Raw genomic sequence first — 13,220 nt, 5'->3', positions numbered from 1 at the left:
GGATCAGGCTGTTTTCTCTGCACCAGCCCACCAGCTGCTCCACCTCCTCTCTGTAGTCCAGGTCGTTGTTGTCTCTGATGAGCCCCACCACCGTTGTGTCGTCTGCTGACTTCACGATGTGATTGGTGGTGAACCTGAGGACGCAGTCGTGTGTCATCAGGGTGCACAGCAGGGGGCTCAGGACGCAGCCCTGAAGGGAGCCTGTGCTGAGGGTGATGACATCAGAGGTGTTCTGTCCGACCCGGACTGACTGAGGTCTGTTGGTGAGGAAGTCTAGCAGCCAGTTGCGAAGGGGGGTGTTGAAGCCCAGGTGTTCCAATTTTCCTACCAGATGCTGTGGGATGATGGTGTTAAACGCTGAGCTGAAGTCCAGGAACAGCCTCCGCACATGGGTGTTCTTCTCCTCCAGGTGAGCCAGGCTCAGGTGAAGAACGGAGGAGATGGCGTCCTGAGTGGAGCGGTTTTGCCGGTCGGCAAACTGGAACGGGTCAAATAATAGGGGGAGTCTGGAAACGATGTGACCTTTAAGCAGCCTTTCGAAGCACTTCATCATAACCGGAGTCAGTGCAACAGGCCGGTAATCATTAAATGAGGTGATTTGAGGTTTCTTCGGCACCGGAATGATGGAGGCAGTCTTAAAGCACGCCGGCACTGTGGCTTGGCCCAGCGAGGTGTTAAAAATGTCTGTGATGACCCCAGCCAGATGACTTGCACATTCCCTGAACACACGCCCAGGAATGTTGTCGGGGCCAGGGGCCTTACAGGGGTTGACTCTCCTCAGGGTCTTCAACACATCGGCGGAGTCAAGGCAGAGTACCTCCTCTTCCTGATGGGGGACAGTTTTAACTGCTGGAGTGCCGTTTAGTGCCTCGAACCTCCCAAAGAAGTTATTTAGACCATTTAGAAAGTCAGCATCAACTACACCCACCGGGGGGGGGGAGGGTGAGTTGTAGTCTGTAATCGCCCGTATGCCTTGCCACATACTCCTGATGTTTTTGACGTCGTGGAAACGATCCTGAAATTTTCGACTGCGGTCTCGCTTCGCTATCCTGATGGCACGGTTCAAGTTGGCTCTCGCTGTCCTCAGTGTCTCCTTGTCGCCAGACTTGAAGGCAGAGTTCCGCGCTCGTAGCGTTTGACGTACCTCCTCAGTCATCCAGGGTCGTTGGTTGCCCCGGGTGATGATATTCTTAGTGGTGCTGACGTCCTCGGTGCATTTGTTGATGTAGGCTGACACAGTCATGGCACACGCATGTCTAATCTACATCGGGAAAACTGGGAGGGAGGGAGGCAGGCAGGGAGGCAGGCAGGGAGGCAGGCAGGGAGGCAGGCAGTGTCTGTTGAGGTTTTCACCTTGTTCTTCTCCTGCTGAAGTTCTAACTGGACGTCCATCAGTTTGGTTCTCAGCTCGTCATTGGCGGCCTGAAGGGCGTCCGTTCGCTCCGCCTTGGCCCGCCCTGCCGGAGCTCGTTTGGACATCTCTTACTCGAGTCTCGCCCGGTCGTCAGTCAGAGATCACAACATTTGTACCTGGAGAGCACAAACGCAGCGCTGTTTTCCACTGGCTTCGAACTCAACTTCAATCGGTACCGTAACTTACAACATCATAAACATAGAACTAGCTTGACTTATTCATTGAATAAATGCATTTGGTTCTTCAAAACTGCATCACGCAACATAGCGTGACCGAGACGGCCGTTATCCACCTGCGTGAAGTTATTTGGTGAAATGAATGAGATGTTTAAGACACCATCGTTCTGTCTCTATGTAGATGAAGGGAAATAATCGATTGCTGAAGGTCCAAAGGTGTTGTGATAAACAAATAAACATATTAGTGATTAGTGACATATTTGTGATAAACATATTAGGCAGGATAATCACATATGTTAACGTGACTGCCCACACTGTATTTATTTATGGTTATTTGTTAAATCGAGTACTGTTAGACATGAAATAGGAAGTGTTTAACATAAATGGAAGACGAAAGGGGTACTCACCATTGTAGCTCCTGCTGGTCAATGATACGAGCCTCTTCTTGCAGTGGAAAACATACAGCCAACAAACACCGTGGAACCTAAAGGAATGAAATTAAACATTAACATTTAGCCTCAACCAACATTCACAGATACAACGCAACGCAAACTACACAAAGGTAAATCTTTTTAAACACAATGAGTTGTACTTACCGTGTACGCTCTAGACGGTCCACTTGCAAGCAGAAAATAAAGATATTTCTGTTGATAATCGTCGTGTTTGTATCCGGTGTCTCGCTCAAGGCCATTGCGCCCACAGATTTGAATTTTGGCGAGAGTTCAGCCTATTGACGTCATTTCCGCGGTGTAATACCCGCATATCTGAAACGGCAAAGTTAAGAGTAGAGTTAAATAAAGTTTTTAGTCAACGCAATAATTTACAACCGTTGACCAGTCGAAATAATCGTCGAAATTTGGCGTCTGTGGCTGGAAGCAGACGCCGAGTTCGACATTCCTCCCAAACGCCACACTCCCTCGCTTTTCAGGGCTAAAAAAAACAGTTGTAATTACCTTGTACGCTCTAGACGGTCAAGTTGCAAGCTGAAAACAAAAATATTTGCCTTGTTAGTCATCGTGTTACTAACCGCTGTGTCTTGTTTGCCAGAATTGCCGCTTTCCTACTTCCTGTTGCAAGCCACGCCCACGGATTATAATTTTGCCGTGAGTTCCGCCTATTGACGTCATGTCCGCGTCACATGACTGCGACGTAATATTATCTAAAACTGTTTGTGCGGTATTGTGTTGTTCTGTGCGGTATTGTGTTATTCTGTGCGGCGTCGTGTTGTTCTGTGCGGCGTCGTGTTGTTCAGTGCGACGTCGTGTTGTTCAGTTCGGCATGGTGTTGTTCAGTGCGGCATGGTGTTGTTCAGTGCGGCATGGTGTTGTTCAGTGCGGCATAATGTTGTTCAGTGCGGCATAATGTTGTTCAGTGCGGCATGGTGTTGTTCAGTGCGGCATGGTGTTGTTCAGTGCGGCATGGTGTTGTTCAGTGCGGCATAATGTTGTTCAGTGCGCCATAATGTTGTTCAGTGCGGCATGGTGTTGTTCAGTGCGGGATGGTGTTGTTCAGTGCAGGATGGTGTTGTTCAGTGCGGCATGGTGTTGTTCAATGCGGCATGGTGTTGTTCAGTGCGGGATGGTGTTGTTCAGTGCGGCATGGTGTTGTTCAGTGCGGCATAATGTTGTTCAGTGCGGCATGGTGTTGTTCAGTGTGGCATGGTGTTGTTCAGTGCGGCATGGTGTTGTTCAGTGCGGCATGGTGTTGTTCAGTGCGGAATGGTGTTGTTCAGTGCGGCATGGTGTTGTTCAGTCCGGGATGGTGTTGTTCAATGCGGGATCGTGTTGTTCAGTGCGGGGTGGTGTTGTTCAGTGCGGGATGGTGTTGTTCAGTGCGGCATGGTGTTGTTCAATGCGGCATGGTGTTCTTCAGTGCGGGATGGTGTTGTTCATTGCGGCATGGTGTTGTTCAGTGCGGCATGGTGTTGTTCAGTGCGGCATGGTGTTGTTCAGTGCGGCATGGTGTTGTTCAGTGCGGCATAATGTTGTTCAGTGCGGCATGGTGTTGTTCAGTGTGGAAAGGTGTTGTTCAGTGCAGGATGGTGTTGTTCAGTGCGGCATGGTGTTGTTCAATGCAGGATCGTGTTGTTCAGTGCAGCATAATGTTGTTCAGTGCAGCATGGTGTTGTTCAGTGCGGCATGGTGTTGTTCAATGCGGCATGGTGTTGTTCACTGCGGGATAGTGTTGTTCAATGCGGGATCGTGTTGTTCAGTGCGGCATAATGTTGTTCAGTGCAGCATGGTGTTGTTCAGTGCGGCATGGTGTTGTTCAGTGCGACATAATGTTGTTTAGTGCGGCATAATGTTGTTCAGTGCGGCATAATGTTCAGTGCGGCATGGTGTTGTTCAGTGCGGCATGGTGTTGTTCAGTGCGGCATGGTGTTGTTCAGTGCAGGATGGTGTTGTTCAGTGCGGCATGGTGTTGTTCAATGCGGCATGGTGTTGTTCAGTGCGGGATGGTGTTGTTCAGTGCAGGATGGTGTTGTTCAGTGCGGCATGGTGTTGTTCAGTGCGGAATGGTGTTGTTCAGTGCGGCATGGTGTTGTTCAGTGCGGCATGGTGTTGTTCAGTGCAGGATGGTGTTGTTCAATGCGGGATCGTGTTGTTCAGTGCGGCATGGTGTTGTTCAGTGCGGCATGGTGTTGTTCAGTGCGGCATAATGTTGTTCAGTGCGGCATGGTGTTGTTCAGTGCGGCATGGTGTTGTTCAGTGCGGCATGGTGTTGTTCAGTGCGGCATGGTGTTGTTCAGTGCGGCATAATGTTGTCCAGTGCGCCATAATGTTGTTCAGTGCGGCATGGTGTTGTTTAGTGCGGGATGATGTTGTTCAGTGCAGGATGGTGTTGTTCAGTGCGGCATGGTGTTGTTCAATGCGGCATGGTGTTGTTCAGTGCGGGATGGTGTTGTTCAGTGCGGCATGGTGTTGTTCAGTGCGGCATAATGTTGTTCAGTGCGGCATGGTGTTGTTCAGTGCGGCATGGTGTTGTTCAGTGCGGCATGGTGTTGTTCAGTGCGGCATGGTGTTGTTCAGTGCGGAATGGTGTTCAGTGCGGCATGGTGTTGTTCAGTGCGGGATGGTGTTGTTCAATGCGGGATCGTGTTGTTCAGTGCGGGGTGGTGTTGTTCAGTGCAGGATGGTGTTGTTCAGTGCAGGATGGTGTTGTTCAGTGCGGCATGGTGTTGTTCAATGCAGGATCGTGTTGTTCAGTGCAGCATAATGTTGTTCAGTGCAGCATGGTGTTGTTCAGTGCGGCATGGTGTTGTTCAATGCGGCATGGTGTTGTTCAGTGCGGGATGGTGTTGTTCAGTGCGGCATGGTGTTTTTCAGTGCGGCATAATGTTGTTCAGTGCGGCATGGTGTTGTTCAGTGCGGCATGGTGTTGTTCAGTGCGACATAATGTTGTTCAGTGCGGCATAATGTTGTTCAGTGCGGCATGGTGTTGTTCAGTGCGGCATGGTGTTGTTCAGTGCGGCATGGTGTTGTTCAGTGCGGCATGGTGTTGTTCAGTGCAGGATGGTGTTGTTCAGTGCGGCATGGTGTTGTTCAATGCGGCATGGTGTTGTTCAGTGCGGGATGGTGTTGTTCAGTGCAGGATGGTGTTGTTCAGTGCGGCATGGTGTTGTTCAGTGCGGAATGGTGTTGTTCAGTGCGGCATGGTGTTGTTCAGTGCGGCATGGTGTTGTTCAGTGCAGGATGGTGTTGTTCAATGCGGGATCGTGTTGTTCAGTGCGGCATGGTGTTGTTCAGTGCGGCATGGTGTTGTTCAGTGCGGCATAATGTTGTTCAGTGCGGCATGGTGTTGTTCAGTGCGGCATGGTGTTGTTCAGTGCGGCATGGTGTTGTTCAGTGCGGCATAATGTTGTCCAGTGCGCCATAATGTTGTTCAGTGCGGCATGGTGTTGTTTAGTGCGGGATGGTGTTGTTCAGTGCAGGATGGTGTTGTTCAGTGCGGCATGGTGTTGTTCAATGCGGCATGGTGTTGTTCAGTGCGGGATGGTGTTGTTCAGTGCGGCATGGTGTTGTTCAGTGCGGCATAATGTTGTTCAGTGCGGCATGGTGTTGTTCAGTGCGGCATGGTGTTGTTCAGTGCGGCATGGTGTTGTTCAGTGCGGCATGGTGTTGTTCAGTGCGGAATGGTGTTGTTCAGTGCGGCATGGTGTTGTTCAGTGCGGGATGGTGTTGTTCAATGCGGGATCGTGTTGTTCAGTGCGGGGTGGTGTTGTTCAGTGCAGGATGGTGTTGTTCAGTGCAGGATGGTGTTGTTCAGTGCGGCATGGTGTTGTTCAATGCAGGATCGTGTTGTTCAGTGCAGCATAATGTTGTTCAGTGCAGCATGGTGTTGTTCAGTGCGGCATGGTGTTGTTCAGTGCGGGATGGTGTTGTTCAGTGCGGCATGGTGTTTTTCAGTGCGGCATAATGTTGTTCAGTGCGGCATGGTGTTGTTCAGTGCGGCATAATGTTCAGTGCGGCATAATGTTGTTCAGTGCGGCATGGTGTTGTTCAGTGCGACATAATGTTGTTCAGTGCGGCATAATGTTGTTCAGTGCGGCATGGTGTTGTTCAGTGCGGCATGGTGTTGTTCAGTGCGGCATGGTGTTGTTCAGTGCAGGATGGTGTTGTTCAGTGCAGGATGGTGTTGTTCAATGCGGCATGGTGTTGTTCAGTGCGGGATGGTGTTGTTCAGTGCAGGATGGTGTTGTTCAGTGCGGCATGGTGTTGTTCAGTGCGGAATGGTGTTGTTCAGTGCGGCATGGTGTTGTTCAGTGCGGCATGGTGTTGTTCAGTGCGGCATGGTGTTGTTCAGTGCAGGATGGTGTTGTTCAATGCGGGATGGTGTTGTTCAGTGCGGGATGGTGTTGTTCAGTGCAGGATGGTGTTGTTCAGTGCGGCATGGTGTTGTTCAATGCGGCATGGTGTTGTTCAGTGCAGGATGGTGTTGTTCAGTGCGGCATGGTGTTGTTCAATGCGGCATGGTGTTGTTCAATGCGGCATGGTGTTGTTCAGTGCGGCATGGTGTTGTTCAGTGCGGCATGGTGTTGTTCAGTGCAGCGTAATGTTGTTCAGTTCGGCATGGTGTTGTTCAGTGCGGAATGGTGTTGTTCAGTGCGGCATGGTGTTGTTCAGTGCGGGATGGTGTTGTTCAGTGCGGCATGGTGTTGCTCAGTGCGGCATGGTGTTGTTCAGTGCGGGATGGTGTTGTTCATTGCGGCATGGTGTTGTTCAGTGCGGCATGGTGTTGTTCAGTGCGGCATGGTGTTGTTCAGTGCGGCATGGTGTTGTTCAGTGCGCCATAATGTTGTTCAGTGCGGCATGGTGTTGTTCAGTGCGGGATGGTGTTGTTCAGTGCAGGATGGTGTTGTTCAGTGCGGCATGGTGTTGTTCAATGTGGGATCGTGTTGTTCAGTGCGGCATGGTGTTGTTCAGTGCGGCATGGTGTTGTTCAGTGCGGCATGGTGTTGTTCAGTGCGGCATGGTGTTGTTCAGTGCGGCATAATGTTGTTCAGTGCGGCATAATGTTGTTCAGTGCGGCATAATGTTGTTCAGTGCGGCATGGTGTTGTTCAGTGCGGCATGGTGTTGTTCAGTGCGGCATGGTGTTGTTCAGTGCAGGATGGTGTTGTTCAGTGCGGCATGGTGTTGTTCAATGCGGCATGGTGTTGTTCAGTGCGGGATGGTGTTGTTCAGTGCGGCATGGTGTTCAGTGCGGCATGGTGTTCAGTGCGGCATGGTGTTGTTCAGTGCGGCATGGTGTTGTTCAGTGCAGGATGGTGTTGTTCAATGCAGGATCGTGTTGTTCAGTGCGGCATGGTGTTGTTCAGTGCGGCATGGTGTTGTTCAGTGCGGCATAATGTTGTTCAGTGCGGCATGGTGTTGTTCAGTGCGGCATGGTGTTGTTCAGTGCGGCATGGTGTTGTTCAGTGCGGCATGGTGTTGTTCAGTGCGGCATAATGTTGTTCAGTGCGGCATGGTGTTGTTCAGTGCGGAATGGTGTTGTTCAGTGCGGCATGGTGTTTAGTGCGGGATGGTGTTGTTCAGTGCAGGATGGTGTTGTTCAGTGCGGCATGGTGTTGTTCAGTGCGGGATGGTGTTCAATGCGGGATCGTGTTGTTCAGTGCGGCATGGTGTTGTTCAGTGCGGCATGGTGTTGTTCAGAGCGGCATGGTGTTGTTCATTTCGGCATAATGTTGTTCAGTGCGGCATAATGTTGTTTAGTGCGGCATGGTGTTGTTCAGTGCGGGATGGTGTTGTTCAGTGCCTTATAATGTTGTTCAGTGCGGCATGGTGTTGTTCAGTGCGGCATGGTGTTGTTCAGTGCGGCATGGTGTTGTTCAGTGCGGCATAATGTTGTTCAGTGCGGCATAATGTTGTTCAGTGCGGCATGGTGTTGTTCAGTGCGGGATGGTGTTGTTCAGTGCGGGATGGTGTTGTTCAGTGCGGCATGGTGTTCAATGCGGAATGGTGTTGTTCAGTGCAGGATGGTGTTGTTCAGTGCGGCATGGTGTTGTTCAGTGCGGCATAATGTTGTTCAGTGCGGCATGGTGTTGTTCAGTGCGGCATGGTGTTGTTCAGTGCGGCATGGTGTTGTTCAGTGCGGCATAATGTTGTTCAGTGCGGCATGGTGTTGTTCAGTGCGGCATGGTGTTGTTCAGTGCGGCATAATGTTCAGTGCGGCATAATGTTGTTCAGTGCGGCATGGTGTTGTTCAGTGCGGGATGGTGTTGTTCAGTGCAGGATGGTGTTGTTCAGTGCGGCATGGTGTTCAGTGCGGGATGGTGTCTTTCAGTGCGGCATGGTGTCGTTCAGTGCGGCATGGTGTCTTTCAGTGCGGCATGGTGTCGTTCAGTGCGGCATGGTGTCTTTCAGTGCGGCATGGTGTCTTTCAGTGAGGCATGGTGTTGTTCAGTGCGGCATGGTGTTGTTTAGTGCGGCATGGTGTTGTTCAGTGCGGGATGGTGTTGTTCAGTGTGGCATGGTGTTCAGTGCGGCATGGTGTTGTTCAGTGCGGTATCGTGTTGTTCAGTGCGGTATCGTGTTTCTCAGTGCGGTATCGTGTTGTTCAGTGCAGTATCGTTGTGTTGTTCGTATTGTGTTTAACACTTAGCCTCTAACACTTAGCCTCTAACACTTAGCCTCTAGCATCTAGAAGGTAAATAAATAGGAAGGAAGGACTCACCGGTGACGCCTTTGCCCACGTCCAAGCGTTGTACTTTGTATTTTCATCCTTCTGACAGTGGAAAACATAGCCAACAAACACCGTGGAACCTAAACGAATGAAAGAAAACTATCATTTGGCCACAACCAACATTCACAGATACAACACAATGTGACGTGCGGGGTTGAGGTTAAAGGTTGAGTGAAGGGCCCTCGTTTTAAACTACTTTTTTGAAAAGGATTGGGAACAAGTAAGACGTATTTAATTTATTTAATGGGAAGTAGTAAGAGCTATATAATTTAATCTATGTATTATATTCTATTGTATTGTATTCTGTTGTATTCTTTTGGATTGTATTCACACTAACCCCACTAAAACTTCAGCCCACAAAAACTCGCCTCTGGCGCCTAGCCTCTGGCACTTAGCCTCTAACACTTAGCCTTTAACACTTAGCCTTTAACACTTAGCCTTTAACACTTAGCCTTTAACACTTAGCCTAGAAGGTGAATAAATAGGGTTAAAGGTTGGGTGAAGGGACCTCGTTTTAAACTACTTTTTTGAAAAGGAGTGGGAACAAGTAAGACGTATTTAATTTATTTAATGGGAAGTAGTAAGACTTATTAAATTTATTTAATCTACTTTTCTTCCCAGGCAAAATTTGATGTGCTGCAATTCCAAATTTCCAAAGTGAATGAAGGAATGAAGTCCTTTAAATTATGATTTTATATAAATACTAGGCATTAACACAAAATCGACGGCACAAAATGGGCAGACTTTACTTGTTTGAAAAGGACTGGTTACAAGACAGACTTTTTTAATTTATTTAATGGGAAGAAGACTTATTTAGTTTAATTGATCTATTTTTGTTCCCTGGCAAAATTCGATTTGCTGCAATTCCAAATTTCCAAAGTGAATGAAGGAAAGAAGTCGTTTAAATTATGATTTTGTTTAAATACTAGGCATAGACACAAAATCTACGGCACAAAATGGGCAGACTTTACTTGTTTGAAGAGGACTGGTTACAAGACAGACTTTTCTGATTTATTTAATGGGAAGAAGACTTATTTAGTTTATTTAATCTATTTTTGTTCCCTGGCAAAATTGGATTTGCTGAAATTGTATTTTGCCAAATCTTGCCTTGAGACCTGATAGGAAGTATTAAACGCTTAGTTAAATCAATACAAGTTGGTAATAAGAGCGAGTAATGTTGGTTGAACCGATGAATGAAGGTTGAAAGCAATTTAAATTATGACTTTGTATAAATACTAGATATTAACAGAACATCTACTGCGCGAAATGGGCAGAGTTTACTTGTTTGAGAAGGAGTGGCTTATTCAAAACTAAGATTTATTTAATCTGTTTGTTCCCAGGCAAAATTGGATGTGATGCAATTCCAAATTTCACCACATGATGGTGCCCAATTTTGACTTCATAGGACATATTAAACACTTAGCTTGTTATTATGTTCAAGGTAATCAGATTTGTTTATTATTCTAATGGCCTCTTCAAAACTATTCTGGATTACTACTTTGGATCTATTCTACATTACTTGGCAACAACATACTCTGTAACAGATTAGGCAGTATAATCATATCTGTTAACTTGAGAGTGCCCACACTCAATCTACTTATCGTGATGTGTTAAATCAATTACTGTTAGACATTATTTGTCTGATAATCTACCAAATCTTTGAATTGAAGAATTTGTGATTTAATTAATAGCTTGTTCAGGGTAATCAGACTTGTATATAATTCTAATGGCCTTCTTTTGAAAACTATTCTGAATTACAACTTTGGATCTTATATTACTTTGCAACAATCTACTCCGTGACAGATTAGGCAGTATAATCACATATGTTAACTTCAGTGCCCACACTGTATTTATTTATGGTTATTTGTTAAATCAAGTACTGTTAGACATGAAATAGGAAGTGTTTAACATAAATGTTATGGCTACTCACCATTGTAGCTCGCTCCTGGTCAATGATACGAGCCTCTTCTTGCAGTGGAAAACTTGCAGCCAACAAACACCGTGGAACCTAAAGGAATGAAATTAAACATTAACATTTCGTCTCGACCAATTTTCACACGTACAACGCAACGCGGCTACACTTCTGCTATTACAAACGTAAATCTCCTTAAACACAATGAGTGTTACTTACCGTGTACGCTCTAGACGGTCCAGTTGCAAGCAGAAAATAAAGATATTTCTGTTGATAATCGTCGCTGCTCAGTGGCTCACGGCCATCGCGCCAACAGATTTGAATCGGAGGTTCGGGCAATTACGTCATATCCGCGGCACATGACTGCGACGTAATACCCGCTTATCTGAAACGGCAGTTAAAAGTAGAGTTACATCAAGTTTTCTTGGAACCTAAACGAATGAAAGAAAACTATCATTTGGCCACAACCAACATTCACAGATACAACACAACGTGCGGGGTTGAGGTTAAAGATTGAGTGAAGGGCCCTCGTTTTAAACTACTGTTTTGAAAAGGAGTGGGAACAAGTAAGACGTATTTAATTTATTTAATGGGAAGTAGTAAGACTTATTAAATTTATTTAATCTACTTTTCTTCCCAGGCAAAATTTGATGTGCTGCAATTCCAAATTTCCAAAGTGAATGAAGGAATGAAGTCCTTTAAATTATGATTTTATATAAATACTAGGCATTAACACAAAATCGACGGCACAAAATGGGCAGACTTTACTTGTTTGAAAAGGACTGGTTACAAGACAGACTTTTTTAATTTATTTAATGGGAAGAAGACTTATTTAGTTTAATTGATCTATTTTTGTTCCCTGGCAAAATTCGATTTGCTGCAATTCCAAATTTCCAAAGTGAATGAAGGAAAGAAGTCGTTTAAATTATGATTTTGTTTAAATACTAGGCATAGACACAAAATCTACGGCACAAAATGGGCAGACTTTACTTGTTTGAAGAGGACTGGTTACAAGACAGACTTTTCTGATTTATTTAATGGGAAGAAGACTTATTTAGTTTATTTAATCTATTTTTGTTCCCTGGCAAAATTGGATTTGCTGAAATTGTATTTTGCCAAATCTTGCCTTGAGACCTGATAGGAAGTATTAAACGCTTAGTTAAATCAATACAAGTTGGTAATAAGAGCGAGTAATGTTGGTTGAACCGATGAATGAAGGTTGAAAGCAATTTAAATTATGACTTTGTATAAATACTAGATATTAACAGAACATCTACTGCGCGAAATGGGCAGAGTTTACTTGTTTGAGAAGGAGTGGCTTATTCAAAACTAAGATGTATTTAATCTGTTTGTTCCCAGGCAAAATTGGATGTGATGCAATTCCAAATTTCACCACATGATGGTGCCCAATTTTGACTTCATAGGACATATTAAACACTTAGCTTGTTATTATGTTCAAGGTAATCAGATTTGTTTATTATTCTAATGGCCTCTTCAAAACTATTCTGGATTACTACTTTGGATCTATTCTACATTACTTGGCAACAACATACTCTGTAACAGATTAGGCAGTATAATCATATCTGTTAACTTGAGAGTGCCCACACTCAATCTACTTATCGTGATGTGTTAAATCAATTACTGTTAGACATTATTTGTCTGATAATCTACCAAATCTTTGAATTGAAGAATTTGTGATTTAATTAATAGCTTGTTCAGGGTAATCAGACTTGTATATAATTCTAATGGCCTTCTTTTGAAAACTATTCTGAATTACAACTTTGGATCTTATATTACTTTGCAACAATCTACTCCGTGACAGATTAGGCAGTATAATCACATATGTTAACTTCAGTGCCCACACTGTATTTATTTATGGTTATTTGTTAAATCAAGTACTGTTAGACATGAAATAGGAAGTGTTTAACATAAATGTTATGGCTACTCACCATTGTAGCTCGCTCCTGGTCAATGATACGAGCCTCTTCTTGCAGTGGAAAACTTGCAGCCAACAAACACCGTGGAACCTAAAGGAATGAAATTAAACATTAACATTTCGCCTCGACCAATTTTCACACGTACAACGCAACGCGGCTACACTTCTGCTATTACAAACGTAAATCTCCTTAAACACAATGAGTGTTACTTACCGTGTACGCTCTAGACGGTCCAGTTGCAAGCAGAAAATAAAGATATTTCTGTTGATAATCGTCGCTGCTCAGTGGCTCACGGCCATCGCGCCAACAGATTTGAATCGGAGGTTCGGGCAATTACGTCATATCCGCGGCACATGACTGCGACGTAATACCCGCTTATCTGAAACGGCAGTTAAAAGTAGAGTTACATCAAGTTTTCTTGGAACCTAAACGAATGAAAGAAAACTATCATTTGGCCACAACCAACATTCACAGATACAACACAACGTGCGGGGTTGAGGTTAAAGATTGAGTGAAGGGCCCTCGTTTTAAACTACTGTTTTGAAAAGGAGTGGGAACAAGTAAGACGTATTTAATTTATTTAATGGGAAGTAGTAAGAC

General features: G+C 45.6%; 1 long non-coding RNA gene across 1 annotated transcript; it reads right to left on the bottom strand.

The window, feature by feature from the left end:
- Positions 1 to 942: 942 nt before the first annotated feature.
- Positions 943 to 12,703, bottom strand: LOC148377837 (uncharacterized). Its single transcript, XR_015856392.1, has 8 exons — positions 12,633 to 12,703; positions 10,903 to 11,068; positions 10,702 to 10,779; positions 8,763 to 8,851; positions 2,544 to 2,573; positions 2,187 to 2,354; positions 1,998 to 2,074; positions 943 to 1,530 (listed from the first exon to the last, which is right to left on the bottom strand). It is a non-coding gene; the product is annotated as an uncharacterized LOC148377837 (long non-coding RNA).
- Between the last annotated feature and the right edge of the window lie 517 nt (positions 12,704 to 13,220).

The sequence above is a fragment of the Syngnathus floridae genome, unplaced genomic scaffold (genome assembly GCF_059516105.1).
Source record: "Syngnathus floridae isolate MCC-2025c unplaced genomic scaffold, RoL_Sflo_1.0 HiC_scaffold_82, whole genome shotgun sequence".
In the NCBI taxonomy this organism is placed as follows: domain Eukaryota; kingdom Metazoa; phylum Chordata; class Actinopteri; order Syngnathiformes; family Syngnathidae; genus Syngnathus; species Syngnathus floridae.
This window is presented reverse-complemented; position numbering and strand designations above follow the sequence as displayed.